Source organism: Triticum aestivum, chromosome 3A (assembly GCF_018294505.1).
Source record: "Triticum aestivum cultivar Chinese Spring chromosome 3A, IWGSC CS RefSeq v2.1, whole genome shotgun sequence".
NCBI classification, from domain to species: domain Eukaryota; kingdom Viridiplantae; phylum Streptophyta; class Magnoliopsida; order Poales; family Poaceae; genus Triticum; species Triticum aestivum.
Window position 1 is genome coordinate 730,005,064 of NC_057800.1, and position 9,872 is coordinate 730,014,935.

Consider the following 9,872-nt stretch of genomic DNA (forward strand, 5'->3'; position numbering starts at 1 on the left):
GAACAACAGCACGTGCCATCTATCTACAATCAAACATAAATAAGCAAGATACTATCAGGTACTAAGTTCATGATAAGTTTTAGTTCAATTAATCAAATTACTTAAGAACTCCCACTTAGATAGACATCCCTCTAATCCTCTAAGTGATCACGTGATCCAAATCAACTAAACCATAACCGATCATCACGTGAGATGGAGTAGTTTTCAGTGGTGAACATCATTATGTTGATCATATCTACTATATGATTCACGCTCGACCTTTCGGTCTCCGTGTTCCGAGGCCATATCTGCATATGCTAGGCTCGTCAAGTTTAACCTGAGTATTCTGCGTGTGCAAAACTGGCTTGCACCCGTTGTAGATGGACGTAGAGCTTATCACACCCGATCATCACGTGGTGTCTGGGCACAACGAACTTTGGCAATGGTGCATACTCAGGGAGAACACTTCTTGATAATTTAGTGAGAAATCATCTTATAATGCTACCGTCAATCAAAGCAAGATAAGATGCATAAAAAGATAAACATCACATGCAATCAATATAAGTGATATGATATGGCCATCATCATCTTGTGCCTGTGATCTCCATCTTCGAAGCGCCGTCATGATCACCATCGTCACCGGCGCGACACCTTGATCTCCATCGTAGCATCGTTGTCGTCTCGCTAATCTTATGCTTCCACGACTATCGCTACCGCTTAGTGATAAAGTAAAGCATTACATCGCGATTGCATTGCATACAATAAAGCGACAACCATATGGCTCCTGCCAGCTGCCGATAACTCGGTTACAAAACATGATCATCTCATACAATAAAATTTGGCATCATGTCTTGACCATATCACATCACAACATGCCCTGCAAAAACAAGTTAGACGTCCTCTACTTTGTTGTTGCAAGTTTTACGTGGCTGCTACGGGCTTAAGCAAGAAACAATCTTACCTACGCATCAAAACCACAACGATAGTTTGTTAATTTGACTCTGTTTTAACCTTCGCAAGGACCGGGCGTAGCCATACTCGGTTCAACTAAAGTTGGAGAAACTGTCACTCGCAAGCCACCTATGTGCTAAGCACGTAGGGAGAACCGGTCTCGCGTAAGCGTACGCGTAATGTCGGTCCGGGCCGCTTCGTCCAACAATACCGCCGAACCAAAGTATGACATGCCGGTAAGCAGTATGACTTATATCGCCCACAACTCACTTGTGTTCTACTCGTGCATATAACATCAACACATAAAACCTAGGCTCGGATGCCACTGTTGGGGAACGTAGTAATTTCAAAAAAAATCCTACGCACACGCAAGATCATGGTGCTGCATAGCAACGAGAGGGGAGAGTGTAATCTACGTACCCTTGTAGATCGACAACGGAAGCATTTGGTTGATGTAGTCGTACGTCTCCATGGCCTGACCGATCAAGCACCGAAACTACGGCACCTCTGAGTTCTAGCACACGTTCAGCTCGATGACGATCCCCGGACTCCGATCCAGCAAAGTGTCGGGGAAGAGCTCCATCAGCACGACGGCGTGGTGACGATCTTGATGTACTACCGTCGCAGGGCTTCGCCTAAGCACCGCTACAATATTATCGAGGACTATGGTGGAACGGGGCGCCGCACACGGCTAAGAATATGATCACGTGGATCAACTTGTGTGTCTCTGGGGTGCCCCTGCCTCCATATATAAAGGTTCAAGAGAGGGAGGCCGGCCGGCCATCATAGGGTGCGCCAGGAGGAGTCCTACTCCCTCCGGGAGTAGGACTTCTCCCCCAATCCTAGTTGGAATAGGATTCACGAGGTGGAAAAGAGAGAGAGAGAGAGAAGGACTAGGGGGGAGGGGCGCGTGGCCCAGCCTTGGCCGCCTCTCCTCTTCTTCCACTAAGGCCCACTAAGGCCCATATAGCTCCCTGGGGGTTCCGGTAACCTCCCGGTACTCCGGTAAAATCCCGATTTCACCCGGAACACTTCCGATATCCAAACATAGGCTTCCAATATATCAATCTTTATGTCTCGACCATTTCGAGACTCCTCTTCATGTCCGTGATCTCATCCGGGACTCCGAACAACCTTCGGTACATCAAAACGTATAAACTCATAATATAACTGTCATCGAAACCTTAAGCATGCGGACCCTACGGGTTCGAGAACAATGTAGACATGACCGAGACACGTCTCCGATCAATAACCAATAGCGGGACCTGGATGCCCATATTGGCTCCTACATATTCTACGAAGATCTTTATCGGTCAGACCGCATAACAACATATGTTGTTCCCTTTGTCATCGGTATGTTACTTGCCCGAGATTCGATCGTCGGTATCCAATACCTAGTTCAATCTCGTTACCGGCAAGTCTCTTTACTCGTTCCGTAATACATCATCCCGCAACTAACTCATTAGTTGCAATGCTAAGTGATGTGCATTACTGAGAGGGCCCTGAGATACCTCTCCGACGATCGGAGTGACAAATCCTAATCTCAAAATACGTCAACCCAACATGTACCTTTGGAGACACCTGTAGAGCACCTTTATAATCACCCAGTTACGTTGTGACGTTTGGTTGCACACAAAGTGTTCCTCCGGCACACGGGAGTTACATAATCTCATAGTCATATGAACATGTATAAGTCATGAAGAAAGCAATAGCTACATACTAAACGATCGGGTGCTAAGCTAATGGAATGTGTCATGTCAATCAGATCATTCAACTAATGATGTGACCCCATTAATCAAATAACAACTCTTTGTCCATGGTTAGGAAACATAACCATCTTTGATTAACGAGCTAGTCAAGTAGAGGCATACTAGTGACACTCTGTTTGTCTATGTATTCACACATGTATTATGTTTCCGGTTAATACAATTCTAGCATGAATAATAAACTTTTATCATGATATAAGGAAATAAATAATAACTTTATTATTGCCTCTAGGGCATATTTCCTTCACACCCAAGAGGGGGTCTTGAATCCAAGTTGATCTTCTCCGAAGAGGGGCCGCAGTCTCTCTCGAGGAGGAGATCCGTATGGATGAGCAATGCTATATCTCACAATGAGCTAAACCAATGCTAACCCTAGAAAGAGGAAGGGGATGAAGTATATATAGTCTAGGGGGGCGAAGAGGTACATGGGCTTCGGCCCTTTACTGTGCACAGACAGGCGGAGCCGGATGTCCGGGCGTCGGGCCGGATGTCCGGGGCTTCAGGAGGGGCTGGATGTCCGGGCTGGGGCCCGGATGTCCGGGCTGGCGGTGAAACCTTCTGTAGTCTCTGGTGCGGGGCGCCGGATTTCCGGGGCTTCGTGGAAGGCCGGATGTCCGGGGCGCGGGGCCGGATGTCCGGGCCCTATAGCTTTTCTGGCTGGGCTGCGGCTGCTGTGTTTGCATATCCAGGGGCCGGATGTCCGGGGCCTGGAAGGTGAACTTGCCCGTTTCCGTTGGTTCTCTTCATCCGTAGACTTGGCGGCTTGTCCGTCTTCACGTGCATCTTCGGGAGGCTCCTCTTGACACCTGATCATGCATAGCATATCGGACTTAGGTAGTAGCCATGTCTCGAGTGGATCATATGTGATATCACTAAGGAAGGAAGTCACCTCGTTCTCGAGAGCTCTAGCTCGTGCTCATGTCATGGGTCCTCTTGGCTCTTGATGAGACGGTTGTAGGTCCATGGGGATGACCATGGGATGCTCCGCATCAACTTGTGCTTTCAAGTCTCAACCTCCTCTTCAAGCTTAAGCACTACTTGCGCATGATGAGCCCCTTCCTTAGTTCTAGTTGCACAACAACCTTCATATCTTGCCCAAAGCTTATGAAGAGCTTTTTTAGTAGCTTCAGGATACTCCATATCAACCCATTGAATATAGCCACAATTGCCAATCTACAAGAAAAATATGTTACTTAACCATAAGTAGCTACAAATGGTGAAATGGTACACCACTGTAACATAATCCTTTTCATAAAGAAATTCATTATTTAACTAGATTTGTCTCTAGCTCCTCCTAAAGAGAAAACATTCAGAGAAACAGAGCAGTTAAGCTATAGAGACACACATCAGTTAAGCTTCAAAGATACAATAAGAGAAACATAACATCTAAGCTACAGAGAATCACAACAGTTAACTATGTTTGTCATTAACTATTTTTGTGGAAGTAAACTCTCAAATAAGCTGATTAAGGATCTCTCTCTCTCTCTCTCTCTCTCTCTCTCTTCATAAGCTCATTTTCCAAACCGTTGTGACCATTAACCATTACAATGGTAAAACAGAGATAACTGAATTACTACAAAATGCAAACATTCAAAGAAACATAGCAGTTAACATTATAGTTCAAGTAAGCAAAGAAGGACAGACATGCAACTTACTTCCTCACCACATCCATAAAACCTCCTTCCAATAATGCTACCTTCAAATGCTACAAATTTATTTGCTATTTTCCTGTGGTAGCACTCAACTGGGCCCTCCTCTATCACCACATCGCCTTCAAAGTCCGAGTCATCTATGGTTAGGAGCAGCTGGATCAAGTTCAAAAGGAATTTGGGTGGTCAAATGCACTGGATCTAGTCCAAATAATACAAAAAAGAAAATTCCCAATCTGAAATCCATAGCCCTAACCCTGGGCTATCCGACAGATTATAGTAGTGGCGGCATTACCTATCGACAAAGTTTAGCATGTCGTTGTTGTCGCTGCTCTCCTACCTGTCTCCGAGAAGGCAATGTGTGGTTGAGCGGCGGCGGCGGGGTTGAGTCACGACAGAGCAGAGAGGAGTGAGAGCGAGGGAGAGTGAGCGATAGGAGCGGAGCGGGCCACTATTGCCTTTTTGGGAATCTTCCGACCGACTCGGTCAGTTGGGCTGTTAACAGCCACTACTGCTTGCACCGTCCACCACTAGCCACGCGGCCGCTTTGCCACGTCAAAACTTTTGATCATTTTTAACATAGTGTTTTTTGCCACTGTCAATTCTTCGGTCCGATGCAAAATGTCACGTTTTGTAAAGTGGTGGTTTTTCCCAAGTCATGACACGAAAGTGGTGGTTCTGTGCATTTAACTCTCGAAATCGCAACATATTATGCTTTCTATAGGGAATTGGCCTTCCAACTACTCCCTCAATTTCTAAATATAAGTCTTTTGGAGAATTTAATATGGAATTCATACGGATGTATATGGATGTATTTTATAGTGTAGATTGGAATATCTAAAAGTATTATATTGAAATATCTAAAAGAATTATATTTTAAGAATGGAGGGAGTAGAAGATATCAATAAAAATGGAAACAAATTAGAGAGTGAATGGCTCGGGACCAATAGAAAGCTAGCGCCATGTGGTGTTGTCTATCACCCGGAGGAGAAGACGGTACCACATGGTGATTCCTATGACCCAGAGCCCATGAAGACAAGGTGCGACGGCGGGGAGGCGACGTAAATTCACCGACACTACCTTTCCATGGCCCCGTGAGGCGGCTCCCTTGTATTGGCAGACCTACATAAATTCAGCGTCTAGCTGAGATGAAGCGCCGACCACATCGGCCATCTTGAGGTGAGTGTGTGACAATTTTACACCAACACATGTCTCCACCCAAAAAAACTCCCGTGAGGCGTACCCATTGCATACCCCGAAGAGGCCGCTACATTGTCAAGAAGTCCAAACTTAGCAGGACCCATGCTACTTCAACCCAGCGAGCATGGCTAGCACAAAGCCACGTCTTAAGCGGCACGTGTATCGATGAGGACACAAGATCTGTCTCCCTCCTCCCACACACCACCACCATCATCATGCGTGGAGACGCGAAGCGAAGATGATGAAGATGACCACACGGCTTAATCAGAGGTATCTCACGGAGTAATTAACCATGAGCCTTTTGAGGCCCCGGGAACAAGGAGATCGCACATCGCCACAACAAAGCTGGCCGTGCTAGTAGGCCCACAGAGCAAACTTTTTTCTTCAGAAATATTGTAATTGTGTTCTCTCCAATGAGACTATTTCCCTATTTTGTTTTGTTTGTGTACTATGATGCACTGGCATGCCCTTATATTTTTCCCTCTTCCTCGACGCATGATAAAACAAACTCCTTCTCTTCAATGCCCTCCTTAGGGTTTCACTCTTGTCTTGGGCCTTGTGGGCCCTAGTGAGCCTAAGGCTGGGCTCCCTTGGGTGATCCACCCCTGGTGTATGACACCGTCAGTCAAGACCAAATTAAAGATCACAAGCACCATCACGAGGTTATTCAAGTCATCTTCTAGCGCTAAAGCCAAAGGAGCGCAATCGAAGTGTTCAACAAGACGCTCGGCAAGGTACTCAAGAAGACGGTGGCAAGGAACGGCAGGGACTGACATTTTTCCTTAGCAAGTAACTTGAACACCTATTTACTAAGTAAGGCCTCATTCTTCTCCTGCAGGTCTACAAACCGTGCTCTATTTGACCAACCTATACCCTTTCTTTTCGGTGTCCCCTTCCCAAAAGAATCTGCATCTAAAATAATCCAGCCTCTGCAAGACCCCTTTTGGGAGTTGGAAGAGTGAAAGAATACAGGGAAACATATTTGTAAGTACATAGTTGATCAAGATCATTCTTCCTCCAGCAACTTGCTTTCCAACTGCCCAACCATTTCTCTAAGCGCTCCTCTACATGTTTTCACTTTGTAGTAGTGAGAAGCCGATAAAGAATTGGAATTCCCAAACATTTACTCAATAATTGGCTTGCCGCACAACCAAACGGGCCAACATACACATCCGCCCCCTCACTAGCTTCACCAAAGTAGAACAATTCACTTTTGTGGAAGTTAATAGGCCGACATTATCTCAAAAGTTGAAAGCAATAGTTTCAGGTGTTGAGCCTTATCCAGGTCATGTTCCATAAATAGAATTGCATCATAGGCATATTGCAGAATAGAGAGGCCACCATCCACAAGGTGTGGCACTACTCCTGAAATGTAAATGTCCTGTTTGGTGCGATAACTCAAAATAGCCAACATGTCTGCAATGATGTTAAATAATATTGGATACATGGGGTCCCCCTACCACCCCTACCGTAGTCCTTTTTTGTCTGAAAGTAATGGCCCATATCATCATTGACTTTAACAGCCATATTGCCCCGGGTAACAAAATTTTGGATCCATTAGCGCCATTTATTGGAGAATACTTTCATTCTTAGGCATGTTGAATGAACGATAATTTGACCTTGGCATAGGCCTTTACAAAGTCAATCTTGAAAACTACTCCACTCATATTTTTCCGATGCATCTCGTGAATAGACTCATGTAGGGTTAAAACTCCATCGAGTATATTTGTACGTTGCATGAAAGTCGTTTGAGATGGTCGGACGACATGGTCAGGAACCGTGTTGAGCCTCTTAGTAGCCACTTTGGTGAAAATCTTGAAGCTGACATTAAGGAGACATGTGGGTCTATATTACTGGATCTGCTCAGCCTCCCTCATTTTCCGTATCAAATGATCTCGCAAAAATTGAGCCTGATAAGGTCAAGTTGGCCAACATGAAAATAATTGAAAAGTCCAATATGTCTGTCTTGATGACATTCCGGCAATTCCGATAGAATTCAGTGGGGAATCCATCTGATCCTGGAGCTTTTTTATGTTCCATTTGGAACACGGCAACTTTCACCTCCTCCCCGAAGAATGGTGCCGTGAGGATATCGTTATCTTCTATCGTGACTTGTGGAATATCATCGGTTTGGGTCTCGTCAAGGGTGAAGTTACCATCATTTGGTGACCCAAACAGAGATTTGTAGTATTTGGAGATATAACTTTTGAGCTCTGCCTGACCTTTGATCTGCCCCTCATTTTGTTGGAGACTAAAAAAACACTTCTTCCTATGTCGACCATTGGCGACCAGTTGGAAGTATCGTGTATTACTGTCTCCCTTCAAGATGGAATCGGCTATGGATTTTCGGTAATATTTGATTTTCTCTTGTCGCAAAAGACGTGGAATGTTCTCATTGGATTGATTTTTTCCATTCAAGCTCTTGTTGTAACAAGATGCAAGTCACTGCGATTTTGTCGAGGTTATCAACAATGGTGGAGAGGTGTTTCTTTTCTCTTTTGTACATTAATTCCATTTGTGTTTTTAATTTGTCCTTCCAGAGAGGTATTTCCTTGTGGCTCTTATTTTATGGAAAAGCTCCTTCGCTTTTGCTCGTTGGAGCAATCAAATCGATCAAAAGCATATAGGGACCCACCACGTACATGCAAAGTCCAGAGAACGCATGCAAGTCTTCAGGCCCACCCATTAAACAACGTATAACCCCCCCTCCCCCCATGATTTTCAGGGGGATGATGCGGAGCATCCTATGGACATCACCATGTCAAGAGTCCATTTGGCAAGTGACATGTGCCACATCTACTTCATACATGCAAAGGTGAATCATCTCCTTTACACGTGTCCACTTGTACCTTTCGAGGATGGTATACTACTTGACCCCTCTCTCGTGTGCATACATAGGTGTGGGCGGAGCTACACATTCATCGAGGAGGAGTCCAAGAAGAGGAGAACATCTACACCATCTAAGAGGGAAGCCTGGAAGCGGAGAAGGAAGCGCCAAGAGAAGGCTGCAGCTCCCAGGCGACCCCGTGCGCACGGGCGTGTACCGTGCCCACGGGCCTCACGGACCCCGTGCGCACGGGCTCATGCGTTAGGTCTCTGGATACCCCGTGCGCACGGGCTCCACTTACCCCTTGCACATGGGGCCCCCTGTGCGTGGCTGTTGGGCTTGGCCCTTGTATCCCCATCTCGTCCCTACTTACCCCTTCATCCTTTGGACCTATATATACTCCCCTTCATCCTCCATTTAGAGGGAGCTAAGAATAGATCTAGACATTAGAGCTTAGCTCATGTATCTCCCCTTGTGGGTTTCCTCTTGAGGGAGAAGACTCCCTTGGAGTGCAAGACCTCCTAAGGGAGAAGGATCCCTAGGATCATTAAGACCTCCAAAGGGAGAAGGATTCCCCAAGTGAATCATCAAGCCCTCATCTCCTTCATAGGATTTGGGATGAACTCTACCATGTATCTTGTTTCCCTTTGATTGTTCATGTACCTTGTGGATCTTGTGTGTTTCTTGGTCTAGTGGATGTGTGATTGGACTTGTTCTTGAGTGTTCCTCTTGTTTTCCCTCCTTGTGTTCATCTTGTTCTTGGGGATTCCCCCTCCAATTCATGAAAGATCTCTCCGTAGGGTTCGACCCTACAACATCTTGGTATCATGAGCCATGGTTTCTCACGAAATTGGAGCCCCCTTCGTGTTTTCTAGCCTTGTTTTGTGTGATTTCGTCCTAAATTCGAAAATTCCCCACCAAAAATAGCCCCAATTTTTTTTGTGATTTGTTGGTTTGATGAGGTTTTGTTGGATTTGATCCATGGATTTGCTTGGTTTCAAGTGGATCTAGCTTTCCTCCACCTTCCCTTACCTTCCACCCTTCGATTTTGACCCCAATTTCGAGATTACCCACAGATCCGGAGCAGTTCGTCCGCTCACAGAGCACCCCGTGCACACGGGCCATCGGGACCCCGTGCACACGGGCCAGACAGACCTCGTGCGCACGACCCTTCCAGTGCACTTCGGCCGCTGTCCCTTCGACCTCCCACCCTCCCATACTACCCCCATACCCCCAACTAAACCCCAGCAACGAGATCCATCCATTTGGAGCCCAGACCGGGAAGAAAACCGCCAAACCCGCGTGTCCCAGGTGACCCCGTGCCCTCGGTGTGTGTACCGTGTGCACGGCACCCCGTGCCCATGGGCCCTAGACCTCGTGCGCACGCCCCCCCTACAGCAGCCGCGTGCAATTCACCATTTCGGCCATAACTTCCACATCCGGAGTCCGATTTTCGCGTTCTTTAGCTCGTTGAGTAGATATTGACATTCCCCATCCACC